Here is an 18,207-nt window from a genome sequence, read left to right on the forward strand (position 1 = left end):
ATAAAATGTTTATTTATTTTTTTTAAAGTCAGTGGAGGGGCTACCATTTTAGGGGGCTGCCCCGATACGCACAGAGCGCCAAAGGAGGTAACCGCATTCCTTTCCACCTTTCACTGCCTTCTGCTGGTTAGCGTATTATGGCAGCAAAGTCCAGACTGAGGCCGTCAAAGTGTCCAATAATTGGTCACTTAAGGGCCTTAATAGGCCTGCAGGTGGGCGCCTTACCAGCTCTCCAAATTACGGGACGGTGGAAGGCAGTGGGCCCAGTGTATTTTACCTGTCCCCACCCCACCGTCTCCAAACATAACCGCGAGGGGGAGGGAAACCCAGGCCACAAAGAAAAATAAAAACAAAAATGGGGAAAGAGATCATGGGTAGAAATTCCTGAACTCAATGTACTACACAAGAGCTCATGGTTTTAGCATTTTATTAGCATGGAGAGAGCACTGGCTAGCTGGTAGGAAACAGGGAGAGTCAGGATAAATGGGTCACTCTCAGGGTGGCAATCTGTAACTAGTAGCGTACCACAGGGATCATTGCTGGAGTTTCAACCATTCATGCCTTGGATGAAGGGACTGACTGTATTATAGCCTCAGTTACTAACAATGGGAAGATAGGTAGCAGAGGAAGGTGTGAGGAGTATACGAGATGTTGCTCTTCACACTTACACTGAGCTCGATGGAAACACCGCAGGAGGCAGATAAAAATGACAGCTCATTAGTATTTGGACACAAAAGGTTATTCAAAAGGAATATCTCAAGGAGGTTAGGATACAAAAAGAAAGAGGTGATGAATCAGCTGTACAGAGCTTTGTTTAGACTCCTTCTGGAGCACTGCGTTCCGTTCTGGGCACCATACCGCACAGAAGGCGATATTGGCCCCAAAATCAGCAGAGCGATGTCAGGACTCAGAGCGCTACATTACGAAGAGAGGTTCCATTCCCTTGACTGCCCACATGTATGTTTACGCCCACCTCTTCCGGTTTAGTGCGCTGCATTCGCTGCTCACAATGAGGGCGGCTCTACATTGGGGAGGCTAAAGGCAGGTTGGATGGCCGCTTTGTGGAATGCCTCCCTTCAGTCCGTGAGCATAACCAGTCGCCCATCATTTCAATTCCTCACCTCGCTCTCACTTTGACCTCTCTGCCTTCAGCCTCCTGCAGTGTTTCAACGAAGTCCAATGTAAATTTGAGAAACGGCAGGCCCCCAACAACTTTCCGAGAGACACTCGACTTCCAGAGTCAAAGTTGAGTTCCGCAATTCCAGACCATAATCTCTGCTTTCAGTTTTAATCTCGTTTACCTTTTATGTTTGCAACCCGATGGCAGCTGATCACTATATTCATGCCTCCTCCAGACACATCTTTTGTTCCTTCATTTGTCCCACTATCATTCTCGTTGGTCTTGCATCACCAACGCTTTTGTCATTTAATCTCTCCTGTCTTCCACCAATTCACAGACCTTCCCTTTTCTTTGTTTGCCAGCTCCCCCTCCCCCATCACTTGCGAAGAAGTTATTACGTCTTCCCAGTTCTTACAGTCTTAACTCTGTTCCTCCCACTGCAGATGCTACCTACCCTCCAGGGTATTTCCAGCGTTTCCTGTTTATTTACACTCCCTCATGTTAAATAATAATAGTCTTTATTATTGTCACAAGTAGGCTTACATTAACATGGCAAAGAAGTTACTGTGAAAAGCCCCTGGTCGCCACATTCCGGCTCCTATTTCGGTGCACAGAGGGAGAATTCAGAATGTCCAATTCACCTAACAAGCACGTCTTTCGGGACCTGTGGGAGGAAACCAGAGCACCCGGAGGAAACCCCCGCAAACACGGGGAGAACGTGCAGACTCCACACAGACAGTGTCCCAAGCCGGGAATCGAGCCCGGGACCCTGGCGCTGTGAAGCAACAGTGCTAATCACTGTGCTACCGTGCCGCCCGGACAAAGGTTAAACTTGTATTGGCCGGGAATCAAACCGCGTGGCGGGCGAGAATTCTACCAGTGAACCACCAATGCAGACCACATCTGAGCCACATGTTGAGGAGGATTGGATTGGATGGCTTGAGGGACACTATGTCCTCTGCGGTGGAGAAGGGGGGAGGGGGTGAATCCAGAATAAAAGGCATGATCTTAAAATTAAACCTAGGCGTTCTTATTTTTCTTTCCCTCCAAATGTAGGCTTATTAAATTATCACTGAACTGCAAAAAAAAAGAAAAACAAAGTGGGCCTCGGCTGTTTAAATAGGTGACTCGGACGCAGCTTTTCACTCAAAGCTCATGGGAATTTGGAACTCGCTGTCTCGAAAGGCTATGAATGCTGGATGACAACTAGAGCTCTCCAGTCGATAAGAGTTTGACTGCTGTAAGGGTATTAAGGAGCTAAAGAGTGTAAATGACTTGAGGTGCAGATCAAACGCGATCAAATTGAACGGTGGAGGTGGGAATGAGGGGCTGAATGGCCTCAGCTGTCCCTTTGTGAACGGTGAGTCAGGTTGCTCCTGGCTTGGACAGCTGCAGCAGCAGCGGCGATGGTTTCCAAGCTCGTGTGGCCAGGCCAGCTGGCACCAGCTACGACCCAGTCGCTGGCCAATGTAATTCTGCAGGGGCCTGGAATGTCTACGGCAGCCAGCATTCCAAAATGCTTCTGGTGGCGCCGTGCCAGGAGTCTGGATGACCTTCGCTGAGGCTTTGATGTGAGTCGGCCTCTCCTGCACCCTGACAATGTAACACTGTGTCGCATTGAATAAGCCACAAGGCCGAAAATAATGATAATAATCTTTTATTGTCACAAGCAGGCTCACATTAACACTGCAATGAAGTTACTGTGAAAATCCCCCAGTCGCAACATCCCGGCTCCTGTTCGGGTACACGGAAGGAGAATTCAAAATATCCAATTCACCTAACAGCACGTCTTTCGGGACATGTGGGAGGGAACCGCAGCACCCGGAGGAAACCCACGCAGACACGGGGAGAACGTGCAGACTCCGCACAGACAGTGACCCGAGCTGGGAATCGAACCTGGGACCCTGGAGCTGTGACGCAACAGTGCTAACCACTGTGCTACCGTGCTGACCCTGCTACCAGGCATCAGTCGCTGATTAGAAGCAAAATCTTCAGCAGGTTAGGCCATTGCACCCAATTTAGAGCTCGTCCTGAGCCCAAACTGGGAGGACCGAGATGAGACAGAAAAAACTGTTCCTCATTGCAATGGTGACAAGATGCAGCCACCTGCCACACACTTCCAGCTCGCCAGTGCGGAATGAGTTTGGCCCTCAGGTAGCTGTGCTGATGAAGTAGGGCATTAGTAGACGAGGTGGGGGCCACAAGAAGCCCAATGCAATATTGTGGAACCAAGAGGAGAAGCCCACATTTACATACCAACATGGCAAACGACAAAACAAATGGTCTGACCATGATGACATTGTTGCTTGTGGGAGCTGGCTGTGCGTAAATTGGAATTGGCATTTCCGTCAACAGTGACTGCACGACAGAAATGTGTTTCATTAGCTGTAAAATGCTTTGGGATGCCCTGTAGTTGGGAAAGGCTCTTTATGAATGCAACTGTCTCCTTTCTCTCCTTACCTTTCCTTTGTCGAGCCCCAGGACACCCAGGCTGCTAAATGGAAAGCGACGCGGCAGGTTGTTACATGAAGATATGGGTTCAACGATAGGGAAAATGAGAAGAAAACTTAAAAGGAAAAATAACTTAGGAGACGTTACTGATAGAGCTGTTACTGATAGAGATTCAGAACAGAGGTATAAAAGCCAACATAAGGGTACTTTACCTGAATGCTCGTAGTATTCGGAATAAGGTAAATCAGTTGGTGGCGCAAATCATCATGAATGACTATGATTTGGTGGTCATTACCGAAACATGCTTAAAGGATGGTCACAACTGGGAGTCAAAAATATCCAAGGGTATCAAACTATTCAGAAGGACAGAGTGGATGGTAAGGGAGGTGGTGTAGCTCTGTTATTTAAGGATGACATCCGGGCAGCAGTGAGGGATGACATCGGTGCTATGGAGGATAAGGTTGAATCTATTTGGGTGGAAATCAGGAATAGTAAGGCGAAAAAGTCACTGATAGAAGTAGTCTATAGGCCACCAAATAGTAACATTATGGTGCGGTGGGAAATAAACAAAGAAATAACTGATGCATGTAGAAATGGTACAGCACACCCGGGAGATCAGGAGGAGGGAATTGGGAGGCTCCCCTTCAGGAGGGCAGTGAAGAGTTTCAGGTACCTGGGGGTGCAGGTGGCCAGGAGTTGGGGGGCTCTTCATAAGCTTAACTTCACCAGACTAGTGGAACAGATGGAGGAGGAATTTAAAAGGTGGGACATGGTGCCGCTATCGCTGGCGGGCAGAGTGCAATCCGTCAAAATGACGGTTCTCCCGAGGTTCTTGTTCCTCTTCCAGTGCTTGCCCATCTTTATCCCTAGGGCCTTTTTTAAAAGGGTGACCAGCAGCATCATGGGATTTGTTTGGGCGCATGGCACCCCGAGGGTGAAGAGGGTCTTCTTGGAGCGGAGTAGGGATGGGGGGGGGCTGGCGTTGCCCAACCTCTCGGGGTATTACTGGGCGGCCAACGTGTCGATGGTGCGTAAGTGGGTGATGGAGGGGGAGGGGGCAGCATGGAAACGGATGGAGAGAGCGTCCTGTGGGGATACAAGCCTGGGGGCCCTGGTAACGGCGCCGTGGCCGCTCCCTCCCACGAGGTATACCACGAGTCCGGTGGTGGCGGCTACCCTCAAGATTTGGGGGCAGTGGAGGCGACATAGGGGAGAAGTGGGGGGCTCAATGGAGGCTCCGTTAAGGGGGAACCATAGGTTCGTCCCGGGGAACATGGATGGGGGATTTCGGGGATGGTATAGAGCGGGCATTAGACAGCTGAAGGACCTGTTTATCGACGGAAGGTTTGCGAGCCTGGGGGAGTTGGAAGAGAAATTTGGGCTCCCGCCGGGAAACATGTTTAGATATCTGCAGGTAAAGGCATTTGCTAGACGGCAGGTGGAGGGATTCCCTGCGCTCCCCGCGAAGGGGGTGAGTGACAGGGTGCTCTCGGGGGTCTGGGTCGGGGAGGGGAAGATATCCGATATCTACAAGCTTATGCAGGAGAAGGAAGAGGCGTCAGTAGAGGAGCTGAAAACGAAGTGGGAGGGGGAACTGGGGGAACAGATCGAAGACGGGACATGGGCTGATGCCCTGGAGAGGGTAAATTCTTCCTCCTCGTGTGCGCGGCTTAGCCTCATCCAATTCAAGGTGCTGCATAGGGCCCACATGACTGGGACGAGGATGAATAGGTTCTTTGGGGGTGAAGATAGGTGTGCCAGGTGCTCGGGGAGTCCAGCGAACCATGCCCATATGTTCTGGGCATGCCCGGCATTGGAGGAGTTCTGGAAGGGGGTGGCGAGGACGGTGTCAAGGGTGGTGGGATCCAGGGTCAAGCCAGGATGGGGACTCGCGATCTTTGGGGTTGGGGTAGAGCCGGGAGTGCAGGAGGCGAAAGAGGCCGGTGTGCTGGCCTTTGCGTCCCTAGTAGCCCGGCGAAGGATTTTGCTACAGTGGAAGGACGCGAGGCCCCCAAGCGTGGAGACCTGGATCAATGACATGGCGGGCTTTATTAAGCTTGAGAAGGTTAAATTCGCCCTGAGAGGATCGGTGCAAGGGTTCTTTAAACGGTGGCAACCTTTCCTCGACTTTCTGGCTCAACGATAGGGTACTGGGACAGTAGCAGCAGCAACCCGGGGGTGGGGGGGGGGGGGGGGGGGGGGGCGTTGATTATGTTAGCTTATTTTATTTAAATTTGATGTATCTAATTTTAATTTATGGTTAAGTTCTCTTGTTTGGGGGGGGGTGGGGGAATGTGATACATGTGATGTTACGGTATGGGGGGAATTGTGGGTGTTATGGGGCTGTTAGTTGCATATTACTGCTTTTTGCTATACTTTTTGTTATATTTTCTGCAAAAAATTCCAATAAAAAAAATTTAATAAAAAAAAAAAAAAAAAAAAGAAATGGTACAGCAGTTATCATGGGGGATTTTAATCTACATGTCGATTGGTTTAATCACGTTGGTCAAGGCAACCTTGAGGAAGATTTTATAGAATGTATCCACGATAGTTTCCTAGAACAGAATGTAATGGAGCCTACGAGGCAACAAGCGGTCCTAGATCTGGTCCTGTGTAATGAAACAGGATTGATTCATGATCTCATAGTTAGGGATCCTCTCGGAAGGAGCGATCACAATATGGTGGAATTTTAAATACAGATGGAGGGTGAGAAGGTAAAATCAAACACTAGTGTTTTGTGCTTAAACAAAGGAGATTACAATGGGATGAGAGAAGAGCTAGCTAACGTAGACTGGGAGCAAAGACTTTATGGTGGAACAGTTGAGGAACAGTGGAGAACCTTCCAAGCGATTTTTCACAGTGCTCAGCAAAGGTTTATACCAACAAAAAGGAAGGACGGTAGAAAGAGGGAAAATCGACTGTGGATATCTAAGGAAATAAGGGAGAATATCAAATTGAAGGAAAAAGCATATAAAGTGGCAAAGATTAGTGGGAGACAAGAGGATTGTGAAATCTTTAGGGGGCAACAGATAGCCACTAAAAAAGCTATAAAGAAGAGTAGGATAGATTATGAGAATAAACTCAGGATATAAAAACAGATAGTAAACGTTTCTACAAATATATAAAACAAAAACAAAAAATTGGCTCAGGTTGGTCCTTTAGAGGATGAGAAGGGAAATTTAATAATGGGAGATGAGGAAATGGCTGAGGAACTTAACAGATCTTGTGGGTCGGTCTTCACAGTGGAAGACACAAATAACATTCCAGTGACTGATGGAAATGAGGCTATGGCAGGTGAGGACCTTGAGACAATTGTTATCACGAAGGAGTAGGGATGAGTTAGCTAATGGGGCTAAAGGTAGACAAGTCTCCTGGCCCTGATGGAATGCATACCAGAGTGCTAAAAGAGATGGCTAGGGAAATTGCAAATGCACTGGTGATAATTTACCAAAATTCACTGGACTCTGGGGTGGTCCCGGCGTATTGGAAATTAGCAGAGGTGACACCACTGTTTATAAAAGGAGGTAGGCAGAAAGCGGGTAATTATAGGCCAGTTAGCTTAACTTCGGTAGTAGGGAAGATGCTGGAATCTATCATCAAGGAAGAAATAGCGAGGCATCTGGATGGAAATTGTCCCATTGAACAGATGCAGCATGGGTTCATAAAGGACAGGTCGTGCCTAACTAATTTAGTGGAATTTTTTGAGGACATTACCAGTGCGAAGGATGTGGTATATCTGGATTTCCAGAAAGCTTTTGGCAAGATGCCACACAAAAGGTTGCTGCATAAAATAAAGATGTGTGGCATTAGGGGTAAAGTAGTAGCATGGATAGAGGATTGGTTCATGAATAGAAAGCAAAGAGTGGGGATTAATGTGTGTTTCTCTAGTTGGCAATCAGTAGCTAGTGGTGTCCCTCAGGGATCAGTGTTGGGCCCACAATTGTTCACAATTTACATAGATGATTTGGAGTTGGGGACCAAGGGCAATGTGTCCAAGTTTGCAGACGACACTAAGGTGAGTGGCAAAGCAAAAAGTGCAGAGGATACTGGAAGTCTGCAGAGGGATTTGGATAGTTTAAGTGAATGGGTTAGGGTCTGGCAGATGGAATACAATGTTGACAAATGTGAGGTTATCCATTTTGGTAGGAATAACAGCAAATGGGATTATTATCTAAATGATAAAATATTAAAACGTGCTGCTGTGCAGAGACACCTGGGTGTCCTAGTGCATGAGTCGCAAAAAGTTGGTTTACAGGTGCAACAGGTGATTAAGAAGGTGAATGAAGTTTTGTCCTTCATTGCTAGAGGGATGGAGTTTAAGACTAGGGAGGTTATGCTGCAACTGTATAAGGTGTTAGTGAGGCCACACCTGGAGTATTGCATTCGGTTTTGGTCTCCTTACCCGAGAAAGGACGTACTGGCGCTGGAGGGTGTGCAGAGGAGATTCACTAGGTTAATCCCAGAGCTGAAGGGGTTGGATTATGAGGAGAGGTTGAGTAGACTGGGACTATACTCATTGGAATTTAGAAGGATGAGGGGGAATCTTATAGAAACATTTAAAATTATGAAGGGAATAGATAGGATAGATGCGGGCAGGTTGTTTCCACTGGCGGGTGAAAGCAGAACTAGGGGGCATAGCCTCAAAATAAGGGAAGTAGATTTAGAGCTGAGCTTAGGAGGAACTTCTTCACCCAAAGGGTTGTGAATCTATGGAATTCCTTGCCCAGAGACGCAGTTGAGGCTCCTTCATTAAATGTTTTTGAGATAAAGATGGATAGTTTTTTGAAGAATAAAGGGATTAAGAGTTATGGTGTTCCGGCGGGAAAGTGGAGCTGAGTCCACAAAAGATCAGCCATGATCTCATTGAATGGCGGAGCAGGCTCGAGGGGCCAGATGGCCTACTCCTGCTCCTAGTTCTTATATTCATGGAGCTTGTACGGCCCATGCTCTGCTTGCAGGAGGAGAGGGAAAACAGGCCTCTGATTTGCACACTTGTCAGGTGGGTGATACCCATAGTCAGAAGTTGCTTTCTACAGCCTGGTGGCGCCTGTACGCCAGGGGCATTGCACTCCAGAATTGCTCCTTGTTGTCCCTGTCTTATGCCCAAAACGGGATGCAGTGGGAACCAATTCCTCTCTCCCCACCATGCCCTCAGCTGGGGAAGGTATAAAACGTGGGGAACTTCACAAAGGAGAGATGGTGAGTATAGTAGAAGGATCCGGTACATTAAGGGTTAACCTGAGACTGAGTACAGTATCGCCCACCGGTGATGGAAGAAGGCACCTGACCTAGAGCTTAGGTCAGCAGTGTAGAACTAAATAGCAAAATGTAAGGACATACCACAGAGTTCCCTCTGCACCTGTACCCTCTGTGGTACATATGTACTTGGATTCTGTAATGTTAGAATCCATAAAATCCCCACAGTGCAAATGGAAGCCATTCAGCCGATCAAGCCTGCTCTGATCCTGGGAAAGAGGACTCCACCTAGGCCCACTCCCCCACCATAACCCCGCGCATTGATCATGGTAAATCCAACTAACCTGCACATCTTTGGACTGTTAATAAAGATTTCTTGGTGACTTCTACAAGACTGCTTAATGGTCCCTAAGCAGTACACACTATGATGATAGGTAGACTACAGGGCAGCACGGTGGTGCAGTGGTTAGCATTGCTGCCTCACGGCACTGGGGTCCCAGGTTCGATCCCGGCTCTGGGTCACTGTCCATGTGGAATCTGCACATTCTCCCCCTGTTTGCATGGGTTTCGCCCCCACAACCCAAAGATGTGCGGGATAGGTGGATTGGCCACGCTAAATTGCCCCTTAATTGGAAAAAATGAATTGGGCACTCTAAATTTAAAAAATAAGAAAAAAAAATGATCGGTAGACTATCATCTGTATGTAATATTAATAGATCATCATCTGTATGTGTATTATAGGTTATATGCTTTCCTGTTGTAGTTCTAGCATCCGACAAGCAGGTGATGTGAGTATGCAGGCACATAACCCGGACACACCATGTGTTCCAGGAGAAAGTGTTAGTAGGGGGTTGATAGCAGTCACATATTAAAGTAGCTGTGTCGTATCTTAGTATGAGTTAGTGTTAGACCATTATTTCCAACTGTATTAATCTCAGACATTGTAGTAATCCTTTAGAGTATTGTAGGTAATAAATAGTTTTGTTGTAAAACAAAGTCTAATGTTCTTTGTTAACACGACCACATCAAGATTCAAAATCAGCATAATCAAAGAACATTACACACACCAGGGGCAGCAACAACGTAACGAAAGAGAAAATTAAAGAGATGATTTACTGCTGATGCTCAGATCTGTTCACAAATTGGTGCATGCAGTTGAGTGAATCATAGGTGCAACTTGTTGAGGTCTAGGGGACCCTTGCCCTGAAGCTGAGAGTGTGTGGGGCTTCTGATGAAACTTAACACAATGCAGAAGATTTTTTTTTTTTTAATTTTAGATTACCCAATTATTTTGTCCAATTAAGGGGCAATTTAGCGTGGCCAATCCACCTACTCTGCACATTTTTGGGTTGTGGGGGTGAAACCCACGCAGACACGGGGAGAATGTGCAAACTCCACACCGACAGTGACCCAGAGCCGGGATCGAACCTGGGACCTCAGCGCCGTGAGGCGGTTGTGCTAACCACTAGGCCACAGTGCTGCCCGTACAATGCAGAAGATAAAGCTGTCAGGTAGAATTAGTCCCCACCATTTCAGAAGGGAGATTGTAAGCTTGTTGATGGAACCATCAATTCAGCGAACACGTGTAGTTGGATCTGAACAGAGGCTTTAATACACTTACAATAGAGCCAGCCTATTCGTCATTGAACTTCAGGTGAACTGGCAGGCTGGCTCTAAGGCACTGATCTTTATACATCGGTCCCAGGGGGAGTCCTGGGCAGAGCCAAGGGAGGAGCCCAGTACAAACTCTTGCGTACTGCCAGAGCGACTCCCCCTGGTGGTCGGATAGTGCAACTGCACTTACAATGAGTAGATAACGAACATATATACATGGAGTGATATTGGCAACTATATATAGTGTGAATCACATTCACCACACTTGTTATGGCCATAGTCCTTCCTGCATTTTAAAACGCAGTTAATAATGAGTGTAAGATTTGCATTTCTGTAAATAGGCCCTTTCATGACCTCAGGATGTCCCAAAGAACTTTCCAACCAATGAAGTGCTTTGGGAGTGTCATCGCTTTTGTCATATTGCAATGGATCAGAGCAGGTTGAATGGAGGCCCCCATGTGCATCTAGGACTCCAAAAAATTCTTAATCCAGCACTGATGAATCATCCTGGAACTGTTACTAATCATGCAGGCAGATGTTTCTTGGATTTGCTTGCAGTAGGTTTGAACAACATATTGTTTTGTGAGTACAGGGGTCAAATTTGAATTTTGAGGTGTGTGGTGAATGCAATATAGATGTATATATGTTAATTCACACTGTCTTTGTAAGCGCAGTAGCGCTATCCTACCACTAGGGGGAGTAGCGCTGGGAGCACTCAGGAACTTGTACTGGGGTCCACCCTTGGCTCCGCCCATGACTCCTCCCCCTAGTGCAGCTGTATAAATACCCTTGTCCAGAGTCAGCCTGAGTTCACTACAAGTTTATCGACAGGTAACAGGCTGGCTCTGAAGTCGATTAAAGCCTAGATTCACATCGGAAACACGTGTCTGGTGAATTGATGGTTCCATCAAGGTGAAATTCTTTTTTTAAACAAATTTATGAGTAAAATATATCGGGGGGGGGGGGGGGGGGGGGGAGAAAACAATTACTTTAAGCTGGGCAGCACGGTGGCCTAGTGGTTAGCACAGCTGCTTCACGGCGCTGAGGTCCCAGGTTCGATCCCGGCTCTGGGTCACTGTCCATGTGGAGTTTGCACATTCTCCCCGTGTTTGCGTGGGTCTCGCCCCCACAACCCAAAGATGTGCCGAGTAGGTGGGATTGGCCACGCTAAATTGCCCCTTCATTGGAAAAAATAATTAGGTCATCTAAATTTTTTTTTTAAATGAATATTGTAAGCTGATGTTGATGATTGATACATTTAATATACTTTTGTGAGTCATAATGAGATTGTTGCATGTTCCTGTAAAAGGCATTGATCCGCTTAGTGAATATGATGCCTCTTGAAACTGGCACTCAAGTCTACTGGCTAGTTTTAGCAAGGCATACTCTTTAAATGAATGGGTGCGCTGACATGAGTCACTTTCTTTGCAAGAGGAGGGGAGAAAACAAAATGTTTTTATTCATTGCTACACGATGACACACTGCGCAAGAGTTGGGAATATTTTAAATAACATAATGAACCATGGAAGATGATTCAGCCCCTCTTCCTGTGTTGGCTCCTGCGTTGAAACAGCTTCCAATTAATCCCACGCCCGTGCTCTTTCTTGAAGAGGGTCAAGTGGTGTAGTGGTGATGGACTAATAATCCTGAGGCCCAGGCACAGTTTCAAATCCTACCCCTCTAATGGCACAGGTTCAAATCCCACCATGGCAGCTGGTGGAATTTAAATCAGGTCAATAAATCTGGAATTGGGAATTTAAAACTACACTCAGTAATAGCGACCATGAATCAAATGGCCTTCAGGGTAGGAAATCCACCACTCTTACGTGGTCTGGCCTACATGTGGCTCACCGTGAAATGGCCCAGAAAGCCAATCAGTTGTATCAAACCTCTCCATGGTACGGTGGCACAGTGGTTAACACTGTTGCTTCACGGCACCGGAGTCCCAGGTTCGATTCCCGGCTTGGGTCACTGTCTGTATGGAGTCTGCACGTTCTCCCCGTGTCTGCGTGGGTTTCCTCCGGGTGCTCCGGTTTCCTCCCACTAATCCCGAAAGACGTGCTGTTAGGCGAATTGAACATTCTGAATTCTCCCTCAGTGTACCCAAACAGGCGCCGGAATGTGGCGACGAGGGGCTTTTCACAGTAACTTCATTGCCTTGCCTCTTTGTGACAATAAAGATTATTATTATTACGGAACAGTCAATAAAAAAATCAAGCTAGGGTAAGCACGGTGGCGCAGTGGCTAGCACTGCTGCCTCACGGCGTCGAGGACCCTGGATTCAACCCCGGGTCACTGTCCGTGTGGAATTTACACATTCTCCCCATGTCTGCGTGGGTCTCACCCCCACAACCCAAAGATGTGCAGGGTAGGTGAATTGGCCACGCTAAATTGCCCCTTAATTGGAAAAGGAAATGAATTGGGTAAATTAAATTTTTAAAAGAAGACATGAAGCTGGACTGACCACCCAGCATTGACCGAAACATGGGAAACAACAACAGCAAACCCGGCCCCTGTCAATCCTGACAGGTCCTCCTTACTAACTACTGGGGACTTGCACCAAAATTGGAAGAGCCTGATAGAGTCAAACTCATAGAATTATACCTTACAATGTCTCAGATGTCATGATATGCAGGCACACACACACACACACACACACACACGCACGCACACACATAATGATATACAGACAAGCAGCTAATGGACACAGAGAACAGGACATGACCAATAAGCAGGCAGGACATTCAGGGGTGGCATCTGACTGTAAAAGACACAAGGCGCTCACACTCCACCTCTTTCCACTGATGAACATCTAGAGAGTCAGCCAAGGGTGTTGTTACAATCTCGCACCTCCACCAGGTGGCTAAGAACTAGTCTGATTCAGTCAGACAGTGTAACCACACTTAAGTTAGCAGAGAGTCGAACTCACAGAGAACTGAGCTAACTGTGCTATTAGTTTAAATAACCAGATTGAACTAACTTCAACATCTGGTGTATCTTTCTGATCTAAACTGCATCCAGTTGCAGCCAGTGTTAGACCAGTGTACCTAACACGACATGATACAGGCGACTACTAATTTAAGGTGGCTTACCTCAGTCCGTTCCGTGACGACCAGCAAATGTATCCCGGCACCATGGAGAAGATTCAGGCTCCTCACCAGCTCAGGACCTCCGGCAATCTCAGTGCCAACTGACGGATATTCAAGCAAAAGTTTCAGCTGAACATCGAAGCTTCAGACCTCAAGGGTGCGTCTGATGCAAGAAAGATTGCGCTTCTCCTCTCAACAGCGGGTGATCAAGCCATCGAACTTTTCATCTCGTTTAAGTTCACCGAAGGCCAGGACAAGACAAAGTTTCAGACCATCCTGGACAAGTTCGATAGTCACTGTGAAGTGGACACCAATTAAATCTTCGAGCGCTACATATTCCAACAATGCCTTCAAGGTAAAGATGAATCTTTCAATGCCTTCTTAACTAGCCTCTGCCTGCTAGCGCTGTCCTGCAACTTTGGTGATATTGCTGACTCCATGATCAGAAACCAAATTGTGTTTGGAGTTCACTCTGATCCTCTGAGAGAGCAGCTCTTAGAAATCAAGCATATGACCCTGCCAGTCGCGATTGAAACATGTACAGTGCATGAGCACGCAAAAAATTGGTATGCCCAATACAAATCGGCTGAAAATGAGACACTTGCCACCCACGAGGCAGAGAGTGTGCAGGCCAACTCCCGAATGCAGCGCCTCAGCATTGAAGACCGGCGATTTTGCGCGCTTTTCCCGGGGCCCCATGCATGCGCGATGCAAAAGGGATAATGAAGCGGCCGACACCCACACTGCGCAGGTGCAGACGTCTGCCGATTGCACTGCACATGTGTGACAACGTACACCGCATCACAACGTCGACATCATGACGTGCCCAAACTGTGGCAACGCCCACTTAAAGGGACACTGCCCTGCAAGAGGCAGGTGATGTTTAAACTGCGGGAAGCCTGGACACTATGCAGCCTTGTGCAGGTCTGTACCACCACTCAGGGGCCAGCGCTCCCAATTCCAATGACGGCGCGTCCAGAATGTGCAACGACGATTATAGGATTCTGATCCTGGCAGTTCAACGGATCCAGAGGGCGAGTGCCTGGAGTCCACCCACCGAGTGGGCATCATTACCACATGTGAACATGCCACACCTAACTCATCTCGCATTCAGTCCATCCTCGCTGTAGATTCGGAGGACGAATGGCCTGCGGTGATGCAGGTCAACCGCAGCTCCATCCACTTCAAGCTGGACACAGGTGCTTCTGCCAACCTCCTCTCACAGGCAGACTTCAAGCGCATCAAGAAGTCCCCCCAAGGTCCTTCCAGCAGCCTGCCAGCTCCTGGACTATAACGGTAATGCCATCATGGCACCGGGCTCCTGCCATCTACTCGTCTCCAACATGAGCACCCATGCACGGCTAAGGTTTGAAATTGTCAAGCTGGACAGGGCATCCCTACTGGGCGCGCATGCCGGCAAAAAGCTAAATCTGGTGCAGCGGATTTATTCAACGACATCCTCCAACGTGGATCTTCAAGCTGGCATTGACGACATCCTCACTCAGTATCCAGTTTGACGGGATGGGCACTTTGCCATATCGGTACAAGATCCTACTGCGACCTAATGCCAAGCCAGTGGTCCATGCACCACGCCGGGTCCCGGCTCCGCTGAGGGAGCGCCTGAAGGAACAGCTCAAGGAGCTGCAGCAGCAGGGGATCATTTCTAAGGTAACCGAACCGACTGACTGGGTCAGCTCGATGGTGGTGGTTAAAAAACCCTCTGGAGCCTTGCGCACCTGCATTGACCCCAAGGATCTCAACCAGAATATAATGTGTGAACACAACCCCATCCCGAAGCGGGAGAAACTCACCAGTGAGATGGCACATGCAAGGTTTTTCACAAAGTTCGTTATGACTCATGGATTCTGGCAAATTCAGCTGGATGAGTCCAGCAGAAGGCTCTGCACCGTCAACACGCTGTTTGGCAGGTACGGCTGTAACCGTATGCCATTCGGCATCGTCTCGGCATCGGAGATATTTCATCGTATCATGGAGCAGATACAGGGCATCGAAGGGGTTCGTGTGTACATGGACGACATCATCATATGGTCCACGACCCCTGAGGAGCATGTTTCCCGTCTCCAGCAGGTATTCCGCCGTGTCCACGCCAATGGTCTGAAGCTGAACAGGGCCAAATGTTGCTTTGGCATGTCGACACTCAAGTTCCTCGGAGATGTGGGGCGGGATTCTCCGACCCCCCGCCGGGTCGGAGAGTCTCCCGGGGCCGGCGTCAATCCCGCCCCCGCCGTGTCCCGAATTCTCCGCCACCTGAGATTCGGCGGGGGCGGGAATCGCGCCCAGCCGGTCGGCGGGCCCACCGCGGCGATTCTCCAGCCCGCGATGGGCCAAAGTCCCACCGCTGACAAGCCTCTCCCGCCTGCGGGAATCAAAACACCTACCTGATCGGCGGGATTGGCGGCTCGAGTGGGCGCCAGGGGGGGGTGGGGGGGCATGGGGCGATCTGACCCCAGGGGGTGCCCCCACGGTGGCTTGGCCCGCAATCGGGGCCCACCGATCGGCGGGCGGGCCTGTGCCGTGGGGGCACTCTTTTTTTTCCGCCTTCGCCATGGTCCTCACTGTGGCGGAGGCGGAAGAGACCCCCTCCCCTGTGCATGCGCCAGGATAACGTCAGCAGCCGCTGACGCTCCGGCGCATGCGCGGACTTACGCCGGCCGGCAAAGTCCTTTCGCCGCCGGCTGGCATGGCGCCAAAGGCCATTCACGCCAGCCGGCAGAGCGCCAACCACCACGGAGACTTCCGCATCTTTGGGGTGGCCCGACGCCGGAGTGGTTCACGCCACTCCAACACGCCGGGACCCCCCGCCCCGCTGGGTAGGGGAGAATCCCGGCCCAGATGTCTCAGCAGGGCATGTGCCCCGACACAGACAAAGTCAAGGCCATCGCAGCCATGAAGGTCCCGGAAGACAAGAAGGCGGCATTGCGCTTCCTGGGCATGGTTAATTTTCTGGGCAAGTTCATCACAAATATGGCCTCACACACCACGGCCCTACGAAACCTAGTGAAGAAGTCCACTGCCTTCGAGTGGAAGGCGGCCCATCAGGCTGAGTGGTTGGAGCTGAAAGCCAAGCTCACCACTGCACCTGTATTGGCATTTTTCAACCCAAACAGGGAAACGAAAATCTCAACAGTTTCAAGCCAGGATGACATTGGTGCGGTCCTGCTGCAACGTGATGACACCTCATCCTGGGCACCGGTTGCCTACGCATCAAGGGCAATGACGCCCACCGAACAAAGGTTTGCACAAATCGAGAAGGAATGCCTCGGCCTCCTCACTGGCATTCTCAAGTTTCACGGCTATGTCTACGGCCTGCCGACATTCACTGTCTCGAGACGGATCATAGGCCTCTGGTTCACATTATCCACAAGGACCTTAATGACATCACGCCTCAGGTACAGCGCATCCTCCTCAAACTCAGAAGGTACGACTTTGACCTGGTCTACACGCCTGGCAAGGAGCTCATCATTGCCGATACACTGTCCCGCTCCATCACCATCATTGCCGATACACTGTCCCGCTCCATCACCATCATTGCCGATACACTGTCCCGCTCCATCACCATCATTGCCGATACACTGTCCCGCTCCATCACCATCATTGCCGATACACTGTCCCGCTCCATCACCGTGCCTAGTGAACCACCGAACGTCATCCGGCAAATTGAGTCACAGGTCGAGTCACAGGTGCAGCTGTAGGCAAGCACCCTCCCAGCATCTAATGAGGTGATTCGTATCCGTGAGGAGACAGCCAAAGACCCCCTCTTGCAGCGTGTTATGCAACGCCTAGCCAGTGGCTGGCAAAAAGGGCAGTGCCCTCAATTTTTCAATGTAAATGACGACCTGACGGTGGTTGCTGGTATCCTCCTCAAACTGGACCGGATTGTAATCCCACGCAGTCTCCAGAGCTTGGTGCTCCGTCAAATCCATGAGGGCCACCTGGATGTGTCAAATCCATGAGGGCCGCCAGGCAGGCTGTCTACTGGCCCGAGATAAGCCAGGACATCGCGAACGTAGTCCTTAACTGTGCGACCTGTCAACGCTTCCAGCCAGTAAGGAGACACTTCAGCAGCATGAAATCGAAACCTCTCAGTGGTCCAAGGTTGGCATCGACCTCTTTCATGCAAATGGCCGTGATTACGCGTTACGCATTGATTACTTTTCCAATTATCCTGAAGTCGTGAAGCTCTCAGACTTCACATCTCGGACCGTCATCAAGGCTGGTAAGGAGACGTTCTCCAGGCATGGTATCCCACTCAGTCATGAGTGACAATGGCCAGGGCAGCACGGTGGCGCAGTGGGTTAGCCCTGTAACCTCACGGCGCTGAGGTCCCAGGTTCGATCCTGGCTCTGAGTCACTGTCCATGTGGAGTTTGCACATTCTCCCCGTGTTTGCGTGGGTTTCGCCCCCACAACCCAAAGATGTGTAGGCTAGGTGCATTGGCCACGCTAAATTGCCCCTTAATTAGAAAAAATGAATTGGGTACTCTAAATTTATTTTTTTTTAAGTTTTTTTAAAATGAGTGACAATGGCCTGTGCTTCAGCAGCCATGAATGGTCTCTGTTTGCCCAGTCGTATCAATTCAAACACGTCACTTCCAGCCCACATTATCCGCAGTCAAACGGAAAAGTTGAGAAAGGGGGTGCACAATGTGAAGCAACTCATTTTCAAGGCCGCGGAATCTGCGTCTGACGTTTACCTTGCGCTGCTCGCGTACAGGGC

Source organism: Scyliorhinus canicula, chromosome 1 (genome assembly GCF_902713615.1).
Source record: "Scyliorhinus canicula chromosome 1, sScyCan1.1, whole genome shotgun sequence".
NCBI classification, from domain to species: domain Eukaryota; kingdom Metazoa; phylum Chordata; class Chondrichthyes; order Carcharhiniformes; family Scyliorhinidae; genus Scyliorhinus; species Scyliorhinus canicula.